The sequence below is a fragment of the Carlito syrichta genome, unplaced genomic scaffold (genome assembly GCF_000164805.1).
Source record: "Carlito syrichta isolate Samal-C Ts95f unplaced genomic scaffold, Tarsius_syrichta-2.0.1 Scaffold305791, whole genome shotgun sequence".
In the NCBI taxonomy this organism is placed as follows: domain Eukaryota; kingdom Metazoa; phylum Chordata; class Mammalia; order Primates; family Tarsiidae; genus Carlito; species Carlito syrichta.
The window spans coordinates 643,934-661,058 of NW_007249887.1; positions in this window are offsets into that span (position 1 = coordinate 643,934).

A 17,125-nucleotide genomic window follows, 5' to 3' on the forward strand; every position below is an offset into this window, starting at 1 on the left:
ATAGTCTCTTCACCACAAGGGTTACCCTTCCCTTACTAGTACCCCCAGGTCACTCCACCTAGAACAAATCCTTGAGGTGCTCCAGCTAGAGAGCACAGAGTGGTGCTGTCCCAGGTAAATGTGGGCGCCTCATCTCCAGGTCCTCTCTGAAAATTTCCCATCAGTGCCGGTAGCAGGCACTCCCTTCTCTTCAGCTATTCCGTGAATAAATATTGGCTCCGATTCACACATCTCTAAAGGACAAGCATTCATTCTTGGAGATGGGACCTTCAGAGTCTAACCAAAAATCACAAAGTGGTGGCCACAGACACGTTTTATTTGGTCTTGCATTAAAAAAAAATCAGTTTCTGGTGTAGACAGAATATCTGCCCCTTCAAGATGTCCATATCCTAATCCCTTGAACTGTGAATTTGTTAATTTCCAGGGAAAAAGGACTTTGCAGATGTGATTGAGTTGAAGATCTTGAGTTGGGGAGGGCATAGTGGATTACTCACATAAACCTACTGTAATCACAAGGGTCCTTATAAGGCAGGGATCCCCAACCCTCAGGCCACGGACCATATCATTCTGTGACCTGTTAGAAACTGGGCCACACAGCAGGAGGTGAGTGGTGGGAGAACATTCACTATGCAAATGAGGGTTCATCTGTATTTACAGCTATTCTCCATCACTCAAATTACTGCCTGAGCTCTGTCCGATCAGCAGGGGCATTAGATTCTCATAGGAGCTCAAATCTTACTGTGAACTGCTCATGCTAGGGATCCAGGTGGTATACTCCTTATTAGAATCTAATGCCTGATGATCTGAGGTAGACCTGAGGAGATGATGCTATATATTTTATTATATATTACAGTGTAATAATAGTAGAAATAAAGTTCACGATAAATGTAATGTACTTGAATCATCCTGAGACCATTCCCCATCTTGGTCCATAGAAAAATTAGCCCCCAGGAAACCGGTCCCTGATGCCAAGAAGGTTGGGGACCACTGTTATAAGGGAAAAGGAAGACAGGAGGGTCAGGGTGAGAGAAGTGACTGAAGAAGTGGAGGGTCAGAATCAGAGATGTGAGGACATTTGCTGCTGGCTCTGAAGGTAGAGGTAGAGGCCACAAGCTAAGTAATGCAGGTGCCATCTAAACACTAGAAAAAGTAGGAAATGAATTCTCCTCTCAGCCTTCTGAAGGGAAAATAGCCCTGCAAACACCCTGGTTTCCAGCTACTTGAAGGCCATGACAAACATCTGACCTCCAAAACTGTAAGACCATAAATGTGTATTGCTTAAGCCACTATCTATCGTAACTTGCTACAGCAGCAGTAGGAAGCTGACACAGTTTTCAACATGTCAAAGTCAGAAAGTTTTACTTAAAAAAAAAAATCTATCTTTCAGGCCTCTTGAAAAATCGAGAAATCTGTCCACACATGGCCCACTTTCCAGGGCAGAAGTTGACTAAGTGGCAGCTGTCTCTTTCAGAAGAAGAATGGAGCCTGCAGTTCCCCAGTATTTGGTCAGTGGTAAATATATGTTATGTTTCCCCATCATCCCTACCTTCTCTGTGTTCCCAAATGCTGAACACTAAGTAAGAGCCAAGTGTGGATCACTGGTGACTTGGCTATTGTGACTTATGGCTGGCCCAAGTCAATAATTATTCACAGGATAGCTGAAGAGAGAGGAGTGTCTGCCATTCGCAGAGAGGACCTGGAGATGAGATGCCCATGTTTACCTGGAAAAGCACCACTCTGGGCTCTCCAGCTGGAGCACCTCAGGGATTTGTTCCAGACAGAATGACTTGGGGGTGCTAGCCAATGTGGGAAGGGCAACACCTGTGATGAAGGGTAAGTGTTCCCAAAGGTGGAAGTTTTCGTCTCAGAGACTATATAAGGTGCAGAAACAACACCAGAAAGGTGCAGACAGGACAAGAGGTTAGGAGTTGAGGAGGGTCTTTGTAGGAACTGCTTTAAGGCTTTCAACTTGCTGGGTGTTTTTCCACTGCACTATCTCCCTTTGGCTAAATGACTCCTTTCTCTGCCCAACTCTTAGTTCCCTTGGCAATTTAGCAAAGACCGATACATCCATACTGCTCTGTTATTGCAAATGGTTACACCATTCTTCCAATACCCTTTTAGCTGACTTCAGCAATCGCCTAGATGGCCAGTCATTTGAAGTTTTAAAACCTCAATGGAAGGCTTCTACTCTTATCCTTGCCTCTGAGAAGTAGTAGATAGAAAATTGGAATGTGTCAGGGAGAAAAAGTAATGTGTCCCTCCCTAGGCGAGTGGGAAGGAGGGACAGAATTAGCCAGGTATCACCAATGAGGAAAACAGATGCCTTGGAGTTCAGACCATTTACTTTGACAGTATTCTTTCATAGGTGATTTATAGCATTCAGCTACGCAAATGAAGTTTGTGCAGATTATGATCACTTGAAATCCTGGCTTTTTTTTTTTTATTTGAGAGAAGAGGAGACTAAATTAGATTTTAGCAATATTTGGTCAGTGGTAAATTTATGTTATGTTTTATAAAGTCATATTTTAAATCCAGTGGATGTCAACCAGAATCTGGGTTGTTTTATCTGGGTAGCTATACTTTGGCCAGAGAACAACCTTCTAAAAGTCTTGAAAATAGAGGTGCATAATGCTAAATGTACTTAAATGGTGCCCAAAGTAAAGTGTTTCTGCCATGGAAGCCACCCACTCAGCAACTTGACCACTAAGAAATGTTTCCATTGTACAGAGAGAATCTCTTGCCAAGTCAGGGACACCATTGGTGAACTGTTTTATAATGTCTATGGTTATACAAAAGGTCACTTTATAAAATGATGGTTGGTATTTTTTTCCCAATAACACTGAATATCAAAAGACAGCACCAACTGAACATTTCCAGAAATCATAATCACTTCCTCAGTTTAAAACACCATTCAGAGCCGTCACTTGTTAGCAAGTAACTTCGTCTGACTTTATTTTTATAACACCTCTGATGGTTCAACTCTGCCACTGGCCAGTCATTGTAGACAGGCCAGTTCTATTATTAGATTGGCTTAGAAGAGCAAGCACTCCAGAATAGTGGCAGAGATTTACCGTCCAGAATTGGCTGTTCCCTCTCAATGTAAACTTTAGTCAAAGAACTGCTCTTTCTGGGAAATGAAGTGCATTTGAAAAAGTGAGGTCATTATAAACTGCTTATGTGAACACTTTTTTTTTTGTTTCAAAGAGTGAACTAAATCACTCTGTTCTCTCTGTGGTGCCTGAGATTTCATCGTGGACCATCTGGGGAACACATGGTTAACCCACTTGCTTCTGGACCTGCATTAGTTTTCTAGGGCTATTGTAACAAAATCCCAGAAACTGAGTGGCTTACAAAACAGGTATGTATTGTCTCTCCATTCTGGAGGCCAGAAGTTCAAGATTAAGGTGTCAGCAGGATTGGCCCCTTCTGAGGGCTGTGGAAAAAAGAAACTGTTCCAAGTCTCTCCCCTAGCTTCTGGTGGTTTGCTGGCAACCTTGGGCACTCTGGTTTTGGCTTCATCACCCTGAACTCTTTGCAGCCCTACACACTGACTTTCCTTCATGTTCTACTCTAATTCTGTCCTCTTTTCCTGCTCCATCTCTTGTGACTGCATTGATTCCTTGGCTCCAGCAATCACCTTTAGGCAACTGACTCTAAGTTGCTGTTCCTAGCCTTGACTTCTCTACCTAGCTACAAACATATGTGTCCAGTTGCTTGTACCTGAACCACAGTAACACTAAAGCAGAAAGCAACATCATCCTCATCATCCTGAGCCATCTTCTCCTCTCTGCAACATTGCTCGTGTTACCTTGTTATTCTTGCACTCTACCAGGCTTGGAACCTGTTAGGCATCACACATGTCTCTTGCCATGTTCTCCTATATCCAATCTTTCTAAAATTCCTGTTGTCTCTACTTCTGTTATGTAAACGGCCTTTCTCTGACTTGTCCTAGTCCAAAACCCTGATTACTTTTCACCTAGATGCCTTAAATCACTCCCTGCTGAATGGGCCACCTGAGACCCAATCCCCACCACTACACAATATGTCCAGGTAACGAATATGCATGGGTGCCTCCAGAATCTAAAATAAATTTTAAAAAATAAATTATTCCCAGCAGGACTTGTCTCAGACTCTGCCTGCTCTATTCTGAACTCTGCCTTCCTTCATCTACTTTAACCCTCCAAAAGTTCGACTGAAAAGCATAATTCTTTCCCCCATTCTCTGTAAGTTTTAAACTGAGATGTCAGTTTAAAACTGGTGTTTGAGGCTTCTAGACCATGGGTGTACACTTCTGACTTTTCTTATCTCCTACCAGTGATGTGCAGGTACCCTCTTCTTTGTCCAAATCAGACTACTTTGCTTTTTATTTTAATTAATGGATTTGACAGAAATGGATTCTTCGGAATTACACATTATTTCAGGCCAAAGTCTTATTGATTCCATATCCTCCAACAAAGCCATTTTATGACAGTCCAACAAGATCTCTGATGACAACCATTTTATTTGTTCCTCTTTTATTCCACTTAACACAAGCTATAATAGAGTGATGGGCTCGTGCCTATGCTTAATAAATGTAGTTGCTGACAGCCTTTCCCAGCAGGACTTGCTTTAGAGTAATTGACAGGGTTGTCTTATTCTGTCTATGAGTTTGTAAGCTCCTAAAAAGTGAGGATTCTATTTTATTCATTTCTATATGCCCTTCCAATGGTTTGTTGTGTGCCCTGAATAGACAGCTAGGCAAACACTACCAATTTAAACTAAAAATGGTATTGGAAATTCAACTAGACACAGCAAGAAAATGTGTTATAAACATCCCAGCCAATACATGAGCAGAAGGTGGAAATTATTATTTGATCTTAAAAATCCATCTTGTTAAGTTTACATTGATCACTAGATTATGTAACTTTATCTTTGAAACATCTTTATAGCTCTCTTATAAATGTCCTGTGGGCTGCTGATGGCTAAGGTCTTGGAGGAGAGGGCAAGAAAAGAGCTGAAGGAAACTTCATGCACCCATGAGCTCTGTTGAAAGTGAAAAGGAAGAAATAATCCTGAATCTTCATCTCAAGAATATCTCATAGACAAAATTTGCAAACATATCTGTTTCTATTACTCTTTAGTATAAAATTTTTTGCAAGAGACAAAGGCTTGGTTTTTGCCTCTTAATTACTAAAACTAAAAAGTTGTTCTTCTTGGGCTTCTTCACAAGCTGACAATAAATCATTGCAATCCATTTTGTATTTCTCTTGAAGGCTAAGCTTACCTACAGAGGAATGGGAGACTGCTTCCTCCTTCAACATTATATCCTTGTTCTGTCTTCAGCTGGTGGGAGACAGTCAATGATAGTGATGCAGGGATTTCTAAAAATGCAGAAAAATTTGGCACTGTTACAGTTTTCAGAATACCTGCCTTGAGACAAATAGACTAAAAATATGAGCATACCGGGGTATGGAAAACATTCTTTTTTATTTATGTAGGAGACAAAGGGACCCCTTTTCCCCAGCAAGCTGCTTTAGCCCTGGATAATTTGAAATGAAATTCAAGTTGCAAAATCTGAAAGACATTTTTATTTTCAGAAAATGTCTATTAAGTTAAAAATGATTGAGAATCTGTTATATGTAGATAACTATTTTGTATATCCTATTGCATGAAATCAAGTCACACCTAGATGAAAGAGCTTGTCTGGGTCTGCAGGGAAGATACTAACATACAGGATAATCATTGTTTACAGTGAAAGGTAATCAAAACCAAGCCAGTTCTGGGTATCCACGTTAGCACCGGGTTTCAGAGGTTGACTTCTGGAGGCAGAGGCCTAGGCTTACATCCCAGCTCCATCCCCTACTAACTGCATAGCTTTAGCAAGGTTATTTAAACGCTAAGAATCAAGTACTCATCTGTGAAATAAAAATAATAGCGTTTTCTTTCTCATAAGCTTCCCATGAACTTTAAAATTGTACATAAACTTCCCACTCCAAGGAAACCACTTAAGCTACTTTAGTTATTACTTATAGTGGTCGCTGGCTCTGTCAAATTACGCTAACTATGCTTCTTTTTTTATGGCACTAAGGTTTTGGGTTTCTATGGCTTTTCAAAAACAGCTTTATTGAGACATACTTCACATACCATACATTTCACCTACTTAAAATATGCAATTTAGTGGCTTTAAGCATATTCAGATTTGTATAGCCGGCACCACAATCTAATTTTAGAACATTTTAAATCTTTTTGTTTGTTTGTTTGTTCAATAACTCAATCAGGACAGGCTCCCTGGTTCATTATTATAATCCCAGCACTTTCAGAGTCCAAGGCGGGAGAATCACTTGAGCCCAGGTTTAAGACCAGTCTGGACAACATAGTGAGATCCTATCTCTGCAAAAAAAAAAAAAAGAAAGAATCATCTGGTTGCAGTGGCCCTGGCCTGTAGTCTCATCTACTCAGAAGGCTAAGGCAGGAGGATCACTTGAGCCCAGGAGGTTGAGGCTGCGGTGAGTCGGGATCATGCCACTGCACTCCAGCCTGGGAGACAGAGTGAAACCCTATCTCAAAAAATAATTAATTAATTAATTAATTAATTAAATTTTTTAAAGTGTTGTATTCTACCTGCCTTTTAGAATTCTTTCTATGGTTCCTGCAAGGCTGTGTTGAATAACAGAAGAAACCATTTTATTACTGGAACTCCCAGTAGTTTTGAAGTTGACGAAGTGAATAAAATGTAATTGAAGTGAGACGATTCCTGGATGAGCTTTGTCTTCCTGATCAAGCAGGCTGGTAGGACAGAGAAAAGGCCAGAGTCATACTTTTTCAACAACTGGGTTGTAGGTTGGATAGTTTCCCCTGAGAATAGAATGAGTCCCCTAACCCAAATAGACATAATACTTTTTAAGGGCTTGGGGGAGGGGTGGATGCAACCCTGTACTCCTAAGTGAGGTAGAGAGTAGAAATAAAAGGTGACAGTGTGGAGCATGAGTCTTTTTAACATTCTGAGATCTGAAGAGAATTCTGGATGAAAATTGCTTTAAGGTACATTCTGGAAGAGGAAGGGAGTATGTTGATGTTTATTTCATCCTTGGCTAAGCACAGATTAAGATCAGCTATTCGTGACTCAGCATTTGAGGGAGAGGGTTCTGCTTAGTGTCAGCCTGGACAGGACACAGAATGTGAGTACTTGGGCAAGAAATGAAACCCTAGCAATGGTATTTCAAGGCCATGGCTCTGAAGTTGAGGTGGGATAGGATGGAAACGAGATCAAATAGCACTTGCCTAGGTCCAGCTTTGTTCAAAATACCCACAAACACATACCCACTCGTACTCAAGATTGAAAACATATTGGACTTTGGGTTTTTCTTGAATAAATCAATAGATTCATAACAAGCTAAGCATGAATATTGTTAACGTTCACCAGAAATTTCTTTGGACTAGTTCAGGCAACAGCTGAATAAATATTTCTTACATTGGCTGCTTTCTCACACTCTACTTTTTTTGCAGGAAAGACCACATTGCTTTTTTTTTTTTAATTTAGTTCACTGGTTGTATCTCATGTGGATTGACTAAAGAACATTATTTCTAAAACTAGGAGTGCTCCAAACATCTCTATTACTTCTGGCAACTAAAGAAAGACCACTATTTTCTCCTCTGTCTGGCTTATTCCTGTTCATCTTTCAAGATTTAACTCAGACTGTTCAGTATCAATAAGGACCTATAGTAACAAAACAATAAACCTTTATTAAGTAACATAAAGAAATATTTTACTTTATTTTTTGAGGCAGGGTTTCATTCTGTCATCCAGGCTGGACTGCAGTAGTTGGAGGTTGTGATGATTACAACTCACCACAACCTCCAACTCCTGAGCTCAGGTGATCCTTCCACCTCAGCCTCTCAAGTAGCAGGGACTATAGGCACACTATCATACCTGGCTGATTTTTTTATTTTTTGTAGAGACAAGGTCTCGCTATGTTGCCCAGGCTGGTGTCAAACTCTTGGGCAAAGCATTCCTCCCACCTCAGTCTCCCAAAGTGCTGGAATTACAGGTGTGAGCTACTGCATCCACCTGAAAGATTTTGATAAATAAAAGACATACTATTTAATGAAAGGGAAAACCAAAATTATGAAGCAGTCATTTTTTTCTTTGTAGGATCTATTTTCTGTAATGCCGATCAAAATCACAATGAACTTATTAGGAATTGATGAAGTGATTCCAACCTAGAAAAATTCGATTAAAAATTAGCAGGCTGGTAGGACAGAGAAAAAACCAGAGTCATACTTTTTCTTTTTAAATCTTTTTAAAAGATTGAGGAAAATTTTGAAAAAAGAATAAGAGAACTCGTCCACACATGTTATAAAACTAGAATTGGCACTGAATTTTTAGACACCAGTGAGTATAACAATAAAGTCTAGAATCGTTCCACATTTACCTGTGAATTTGGTATCCAACAGCAGCTTTGTTTAGTGAGCTCTTATTGTGTCATATATTATTCTATGCCCTTTATATACACTAGCATATGAGTGCTGAAAGCAACTCCAAGACATAGGTAGTAATATTATGTCCATTTTACAAATGAGAAAACAGGCTCATCCAGTTAGTAAGCAATGGAGCCAGATTGTGGACCTAGGTAGCCCAACTCCAAGAATTCTTAGTGACGGTACAATATTTTTTTATTTTTTATTTTTTTGAGTTGGAGTCTCACTCTGTCACCCTGACTGGAGTGCAGCGGCCGCTCCCGGCCACCACAGCCTCGACCTGCTGGGCTCCGGCGATCCTTCCACCTCAGCCTTCCAAGTAGCTGGAACTACAGGCGCGCGCTACCACGCCTGGCTAATTTTTTGATTTATTGTAGAGATGAGGTCTCACCTGCCCAGGCAGGTCTCGAACCCGCGGGCTCAGGTAATCCACTCACCTCAGCCTCCCAAAGGCGTGGGATTACAGGCTGAGTCACCGAGCCCGGCTGACTGTACAATATTTTAAATCAGCAAGGGAAAAGAATATTCAACATATGTAACTCATGGATATCCTACCTCATCTTTTACACCTCAACTAATTCTAAGCAGCTTAAATAATTATATATAAGTAAAATTGTAAAAGTACTAGAAAAAATAGAAACTCAAAATATTTCTATGTAAAGAGGCCTCATAAAAGTCAAGATAGGAAAGACTGATAGATGTGATTCATAAACACTGTAAAACTATAATTAAAATCAAATAAGCAAAGGAATGAAATAACTATAGTGCATGTGAAAGGTAGACATTAGCATCCCTAGCATACAAAGATCTTTTACAAATCAGAGGATGAAAAAATAAAAATAAAAAATCAGAGGATGATAAATATGTCAATGAAAAACATGCACAAGCAATTCACAAAAATTTTTAAAAGGCAAAGAAGTGAAAACTTGTTTGAACTTACTGTTAATTAAAGAAATGCACAAATAAAAATTTCGTATCAGATTGGCAAAGATAAAATAGACAAAATACAATGTTTGCAAGGTGTAAGAAAAAATGGAAATTTGAACTAGTACAACTTTTCTGGAGATAAGTTTGGCATTTGGGAATCAAAATTTCAAATGGTATAACTTATAACCTAGGAATTCCTCCAGGGCCTTATCTGTGGAGGTCATTGCTGAAGTACTGAAAGCTATATACACAATGAAGTGAATTACAGCATTATTTAAAACAACAAACATATTGAAAACAACCTGTCTTCTTATAAGAGACTAACTAAATAAAGGCACAAAATATAATAAAATACTATGTGGTCATGAAAAAATTATGACATAATTTTAAATTCATTGATCTGGAATGATGTCCAAGTTATATTGCTGAATGAAAGATTATCAAGATACTAAATAGCATGTGGAGTGTGGCCACATTTTTATAAAATTATGAGCAGACAAACAAAGACAAATACAAGCATGCCTGGGAAGGGTATTCACCAAAATGTCAACTGAAATTATCTCTGTGAAGGGATTTTGGATGAGTTTTACTCTCTTGTTTCTATTTTCTTGCATTATTTGGAATTTTAAAATAAGCAAATAAACACTGCTAAACACACAGAACAGACACAACTGAAGCATTGTCTTTAAGCGTTTGCTAACTCTAGGTTGGTCTAAGTATTGCCTCTGATTTCACATACACATCTAGTTTTTCATGTGCATCTCAACCATAGCAATTCCACATTGTGATATAAATATATTGGTATGCTTTGCCCTTCCACAGCAAATATCAGTAAATATCTCTGATACTCTCTTTGTTTTTCCTGTGCAGAGCTCAGTGGCTAATAGAAAGCAGGTGTCCAATGATTCAAACTATTTGGGAACACAAAATGATTTCCTCTAAAATGATATCTTGTAGGGGGCAGTTTGTGAGTTTTATGAGATTAAGATCCTCCCACCCCCGCCACAACCAATAGTTTTCATAAAAGATAGGTAAATTGTGGAGAAATGCCAAGTAAATTACCTCTTTCTAAAAAATTTAACTTAATTTAATTTTAGATTTAAGGAGTACATGTGCAGGCTTGTTACAAAGATATATTGTGTGATGGTGAGGTTTGGGTGTAATGACTTCTTTTTATGGATCTGTCTACCTTCAAGCAAGAGACAAGTTTGCAATAAACATCCATGAGACTCCTCCTTGGGAGTACTGCCTTTGAGTTTGGTCTTGACATGACACTGATTTGTTATTAGGAATATGTCTTCTTTTCTGGAACTCTCATTTCCTGCATCTGCAAACTAGAAATGAGAATACAGTAATTTACCCAGCAACAGCAGTCTACCTCAATGACTGTGGTGTTGAGGAATAGTTAGAAGGGTGCTTGCTCAAGGGCTCTATTTTAGGTATGCTTCAAATTTTCCAGTGAACTCTGTATTTTGACATTGAAAAACAATGTTTTGGCACTGAGTTTTACTCAGAATATTTCACAATAAGCTCATCTTATCAGTTTACCATGTGATGTTTTCCTTTAGCCGGATCACAAGTTCTATTTTGGGGTCAGTGCTTTTGAACTGTAGTAACAGATATGAATTGTGATGGAAATGGGCTTTAACTAGTAATTATTATTAGTTAACATAAAATATAAAGGACATGGGAGGGAAAAGTAACATATCAAATGACATGTTTTTACCAGTAGTCAGAAGGAACTCTCTAACTGAAATTATTTAAAAGACAAAAGACCTAAGCTCCATATCCAATCTGTTAATGTATCCACAACCATATTTTAGCGGATGGAGCTGGTTTTATGGTGTTGATGCTTCTATTGCTGCTTTTAGAAAATTTAAATAAGATAGAAAGATATCCAATAAAAAGTTACAGTTTTACCCCTTTTACACCAACTAGAGGTAATCACTTGGCATTATTTCCATTCCAAGAGCTTTGGGTAATTATCTCATCATTAGTGTGCTTCCCTTTTTTAGGCAGGTGTGGTTTTCACACACTCCTCCCGTCAATGAAAGCATCATTTTCTTAGTGAGCATGTGAAAGCTGTAACTCTTATTTTATAAATGTTGACACTGACAAGTCAATTCGTGTCTGAGTGTTTGTTTAGTTAATCTTTTGAAAATTAAGCTTAGAATTTCTACGTGTTACATCAAACACGTGTCACCATTTTGAACTTAACATATTGCACAAAACTGTTTATAGGACCTGTGTGCTTTGCAAGCATGTATTTGCTTAATCTCAAAGGTCTAAAAGTTTTAAGAAAGGTAAACCATTGTAGACCATAAATGAAATACGTCCAGGAAAGAGAGAGGAGAGAGAAAAGAAAAAAAAGGATGATTAGGATTAAGAAGAGTGAAAAAGAAGTACCAGATTCAAATAATCCACAAGCTATAGTGAACATATTTGCATATGATGAAAATAGTATAACATAATTTGTAACACACTATGACATATATTCTATTTCAATTAACTTAGATGTAGTTCTAAGACCACACAATCTTCTTTCTCTTCAAACAAATATACTTTTCACTTTCAAAAGAAGGCGATCTGTTACAAAGTTAACTCAATGACCAGTCTAATACCTTCCTAAACCTGTATTTCCAAATGAACAGTATAATTTGTTCTCAATAATTCAGTCACTGGACCATTAAAAATTGTATTTGAGAAGAATGAACTTGTTAATAAATGTATAGATAAAAGACTAAGGTATGGATTAGGCTCTGCTGGAGTGGCTGGTGGCTAATGGTCAATACTTCTAATATATCTCTATTCTTGGTTTAGCAGTCTAAGACAGTATCTCTCAGTGAGCCAATGTGACAGATGAGTGATTCATCTCACATTACTTCCTGCTTTCTCCCTAGCCCTTCTCCCAGGTTTCATTGGTTACTGTATGCTTTTTTTAAAATTACTTTTCATGATTTCATAATATGTTAAATTTCTATTTTTTCATTAATTTTATATAGTATCTTACTTTCTGCTCTATAAAATGAGGAAATTAGAACCCTACACTATCCTTTACTTCTCTGTCCCTAACGCCCAGGTTTTGTCAACTGTCCCATGACTTTTAGATTATTAATATTTATAACATTTACAGAATACCCTGTCCTTGTTTCATGAATTCTTGCTTGTTTTTATTTTTAGAGATAGGGTCTCTGTCACCCAGGCTAAAGTGCAGTGGTGCAGCCATAGCTCATTGCCAGCCTGGAACTCCTGGGCTCAAGGGATCCACCGTCCTCAGCTTCCTGAGCAACTGGGACTACAGATGCCAGCCACTGCGCTTGGCAAAGTCTTGTTTTCGTAAAGACTTTTAATTAGAGCCCTGTTTCTTAATAGCCCTTTTTAAAAAATAAAGTTTTGTGTTTTTTAATAAAGATTTGTTTTATGAAGGCTTGTCCTTGTTTAAGTTTTCTAAGCTTTGGTTAGAGGTTAATTCTAAAAATTAGAAACAAACAGCATGTAGATCATTATTATTATGTCTATATCATTTATCACAAAATCAAGTATTATGATTGAACCTCAGGAGAAAGAAATGTAATCTTATGTTAGGAAAACTTTAACACTCAAGGAAGTAATTTAAGAATCAAAGTAAACTAGATTCCCTTTTCTTTTACTCTAATAATTCCTCAGCTTCATGCTGAAGTTTACTGTTTCATGTATGGAATATGACTTTCTTGTACACGTTTTTTGGTTTTTTTCCTGAAGTTCCTTGCTGCCTTTTTTCCTCACTAGTACAAGAAACACAGGAACACTTCACATATCACTAAGATAGCTCAGCTTCTCCTAAGCACCCCACTCCCAATTCAGCGCCTCCATTTTTCTGCCTCCTCTTACTCAACAGTAAGATATATGATATACTAGATTAATCACTCGTATCTCTTATTTTTTGTTCTAATGGGTTGTCTTTTTGCTCTAGTTCTAAGTCCAGCCTTTCATTGAATTGGGGAGAAGGCAATCATATTTTTAATTACCAATAATTTCCTCTTGTTTTCCTCTAATTTTCTCTTTTTGCATAAAACCTTGTACCTACTTACAGATACCAATCCTTCATCAATATCCGAGAATATTAACTAGACTTTTAAAAAATTTGTTTTCTTCCCTAGCTTGCCTGTTTTCTTTGGTCCATTACTGACTCTATTCATCTTAGTTCTGCTCTCTGGTGCTGTTGGTTTTGACCACTGTTGGTCATCTGTTCATACTTATGAAAGAATGACAAGGTTGATGAACTCAAGTAGCTTGTGTGAAGTTCCTCTGCTAAGTGGATCAGTCTGTGAAGATTTCTGTGTAAATGGGCAAGTCATGTCACAGGGTAGGCTTCCGTAAGAAACACAGGCAGAGAGCATAAAGGTGAGCAGGGTTCCACTCCCAGTATCAGAACAGGAAGGCTTGCTCTGGGGGGAAGGGGCGGGGAATACCCTCACTGAAAGAATTAGCTCCCTCCAGGTTGTTCACTTTCTTCAGTCACAGTTTCACAGCACATATGCTCTGCATGCACTGTTTTGTTAGGATCCTCCTATTTGCTGGTTCTCTAGTTCTCTGTCCCTATCGATCCAAGCTAGGGCTTAAATATCTGTAGGCTACTCACATCCGCTTTTTTTTTTTTTTTTTTGCTGGAGTCCAGTGGCAAGATAATGGCTCATCGCAAAGCCTTGAGCTCCTGGGTGCAGGCAATCCTTTCACCTCAGCCTCCTGAGTAGTTGGAACTATAGGCATGCACCACCATGCACACCTGGCTTATTATTTATTTATTTATTTATTATAATTATTTTTTTGTAGCGACAAGATCTCGCTGTGTTGCCTAGGCTTGTCTCAAACTTCTGGGCTCAAGTGATTCTCCTGTCTCAGCCTCCTAGAGTCCTGAGATTAGATTACAGGACCATGCCTGGCCTCCTCTACCTTTTTATGCCATAAATGTGTCTGTGATCTGCTGATGATTCCACCCTAGGGATTATTTACCATGAACTAATAAGTTCCTTCAGTTCTTAAGGATTTTCTGGCACTTTTTATTAGGAAAAGCCCATGCTAGGCATAAAGGAGAGAAGACAACCTTTAGAGATAGAATTGGTTTTCATTTCTGTTCTGCCACTCACTAGCTATGCAAATACACAACATTTGTTCTAGGACTGTTTCCTTATCTATAAAGCACAGATAATATTTTTCACTGAGTTACAGTGATGATTAAATTAATAAAGTGCTGACAAATAACAGATCTTCAAATTTACTTTCCACTGTAACTTTTTTTACTTAAACACCATAAATAGGTAAGAAGATACGTAGCTATTTGGTCGATACATAGTACTAAAGAAAATATTAAATCTATCATGGGACAACCATTCTCTCGACTATATAGACACTAAGCTCAAATATTCCTTTAGGTATAACAACATGTACCCATGTCCTGTTTATAAGGGATCATTTATTATCTTCAAAAATTAGTTCTGAAGTATTTTCATTACTGTAAAATGTCTCTTATGCATTCATCTATTTAATTAGATTAATGTTTGTGTATCATCATTACCACTGTACACATTAGTTAAAGGACAACTACCATCTAAGTCCATTTTGAACATATTTACTTCAGGAACTTTGCAGTGCACTTTCCTCCCAGTAAAACGCAATAAGGAAAATGTTCAAATAGGAAAATATGTTCTGTCTCACACGGAGGCCAGGGAGAATAACGTGAAAAAAACACTTACTTGTACTTTGATCTCCCATTTGTCCATTCTTTAGATAAAATACTCACTCCCTTTTGGACTTGAAAACAACTTTCCATATAAGGAAAAAAAGTCATTGAACTTTTAGCGTGTGACAAATGTAGGCAGCTCAGACTTGTGCTAAATGTGTCTGTGCTGTCACAAGGTTCTTCTAACATTTCAACTCTATTCTCGAATTGCTATCTTGTAAAACAAAAAAGATGCTCTGATAGCAAAGATTATTCTGAAAGGTGGAGCAAGAGGAAGAAAACTTGATTTAAAAAAGGAGCAATGTTCAACTGAAATTATAGAGTTTGAAGTAAGTATAAATTGAGGGGAAGGTAAAACTCGGCAGTCTTTGGTCTTGGCTAAATAGAATCTTGAACTAAATTTCTTTATCACAATACATACATTAGACTTAATAATTTGTATACCTACTTCCCTCTGTGCTATGTCATTAAAGTTTTAAATGACTGTATCAACAGTCTTTACGCAAAAATGACCTTTATTTTAGCCCCCCTTAGAATTTTGGAAAAAAATTCATTTAGTCAATTAATAGCTATTGATAGATGTAGATAGAGATATAATCTTGGTTAAGAAATCAAATTATGTTTTTAAAAGTTTTTTAGCTTCATTAAAAAGAAATTATAAGAATAAACCCTAAACTGTTTACAGTGGGTACTTCTGAGCATTTGGGGCGTGGGATGGGCAGAGGGGATGTGTATTCTTTAAAATTCTGTGTGTTTTTTTTTTTTTTTTCAAAACAGGAGTGCACTATCTTAAAATTCAGGCAACTTTAAAAGTTTTTTATTTTTTAACTATCTTGATCCTGTAACACAATACATGGAATAAAGGAAATATGTGGCAGAATGCTCATTGACATCAAGATGGCAGTTAATCAATGCGTAGATTATTTGACCTTAAATTATCTCCAATAAAGGATGTCTAATAGCTTAATTTTTTTTTTTTGCCATAAATGTTTACCTGTTCTTTCTCGTTCTCCTCACTTTGCAATTCTTGGACATATATCTCCTCTCATCCTACACTGACTAGCTTTATTCAAATATCATTCTCTTGCTCATAAACCATCCCAAGAATAAAGCTTTAACAAACAGCCCATAGATGGCTCATAGGTAGTTCACAGATATATTTTGTTTGGCTAACAAAATATTGTTAGCATTTTCGTATTAGTTGCCAGTACTTAAGAATTTGGAGATTTCCGATTTCCAGGTTCTCTTGGAAGATCAAAAGATCTGACAACACAGGCCTACATTCCTGCATGGCAACTGGAATTGGCACAGCTAACCCCTTAGCCTAGGTGTCCACTCACCAGAGCCCGGTCAGACCCTATTGCCTAATAGGATTTCCAGTGCCATGCACCATTTATCATGCTTCTTGCACTGTTTTGCTTGTTTATTTGTTTTGTTTTTGTCTTAGAGGAAACAGGAAAGTATTTCTTATTTATACTCTTTATTTTTTTTAAAGGATCAGGGAAAAAATATCAACAATTGTTGAAAAAACATCAACAATTCAGGTGTTTCCAAAAGAAGGGGAGGGTAGGTATATTTCTTCATGGAAATGAAAATGACTTACCTGTGTTCAATATGCAAACAAAGGCCATCTAGATGAAAGAACCAATTTAATAACCAAAACAAGCCTGCATGCAATAGAGAAAAGCATGAAAAAAGTGTAATGCGTTTGTTTTTAAGAGGAATAAAATAAGTGATACTTTCATAAAATGCGATTACATGTTAAATGAAACAATATTTTCCCGGCTATAATCTACCTCATTCATTCTTATTACTCAACTGGCCCTGTTTAGTATCTGAGTTCAACCCCTTATTTAGAAGCATGTGATATACTCATTTCACAAATCTGTACGTGTACCTCTTGAACCTAAAATAAAATTTTTTTTTAAAAAAGCAGCACATCCAGTCATAGCTGCATGAATTACCTATCCCACCCCACCCCCTACTCCCCCTACATCCCCATTTCAGTGGCCAGGGGCA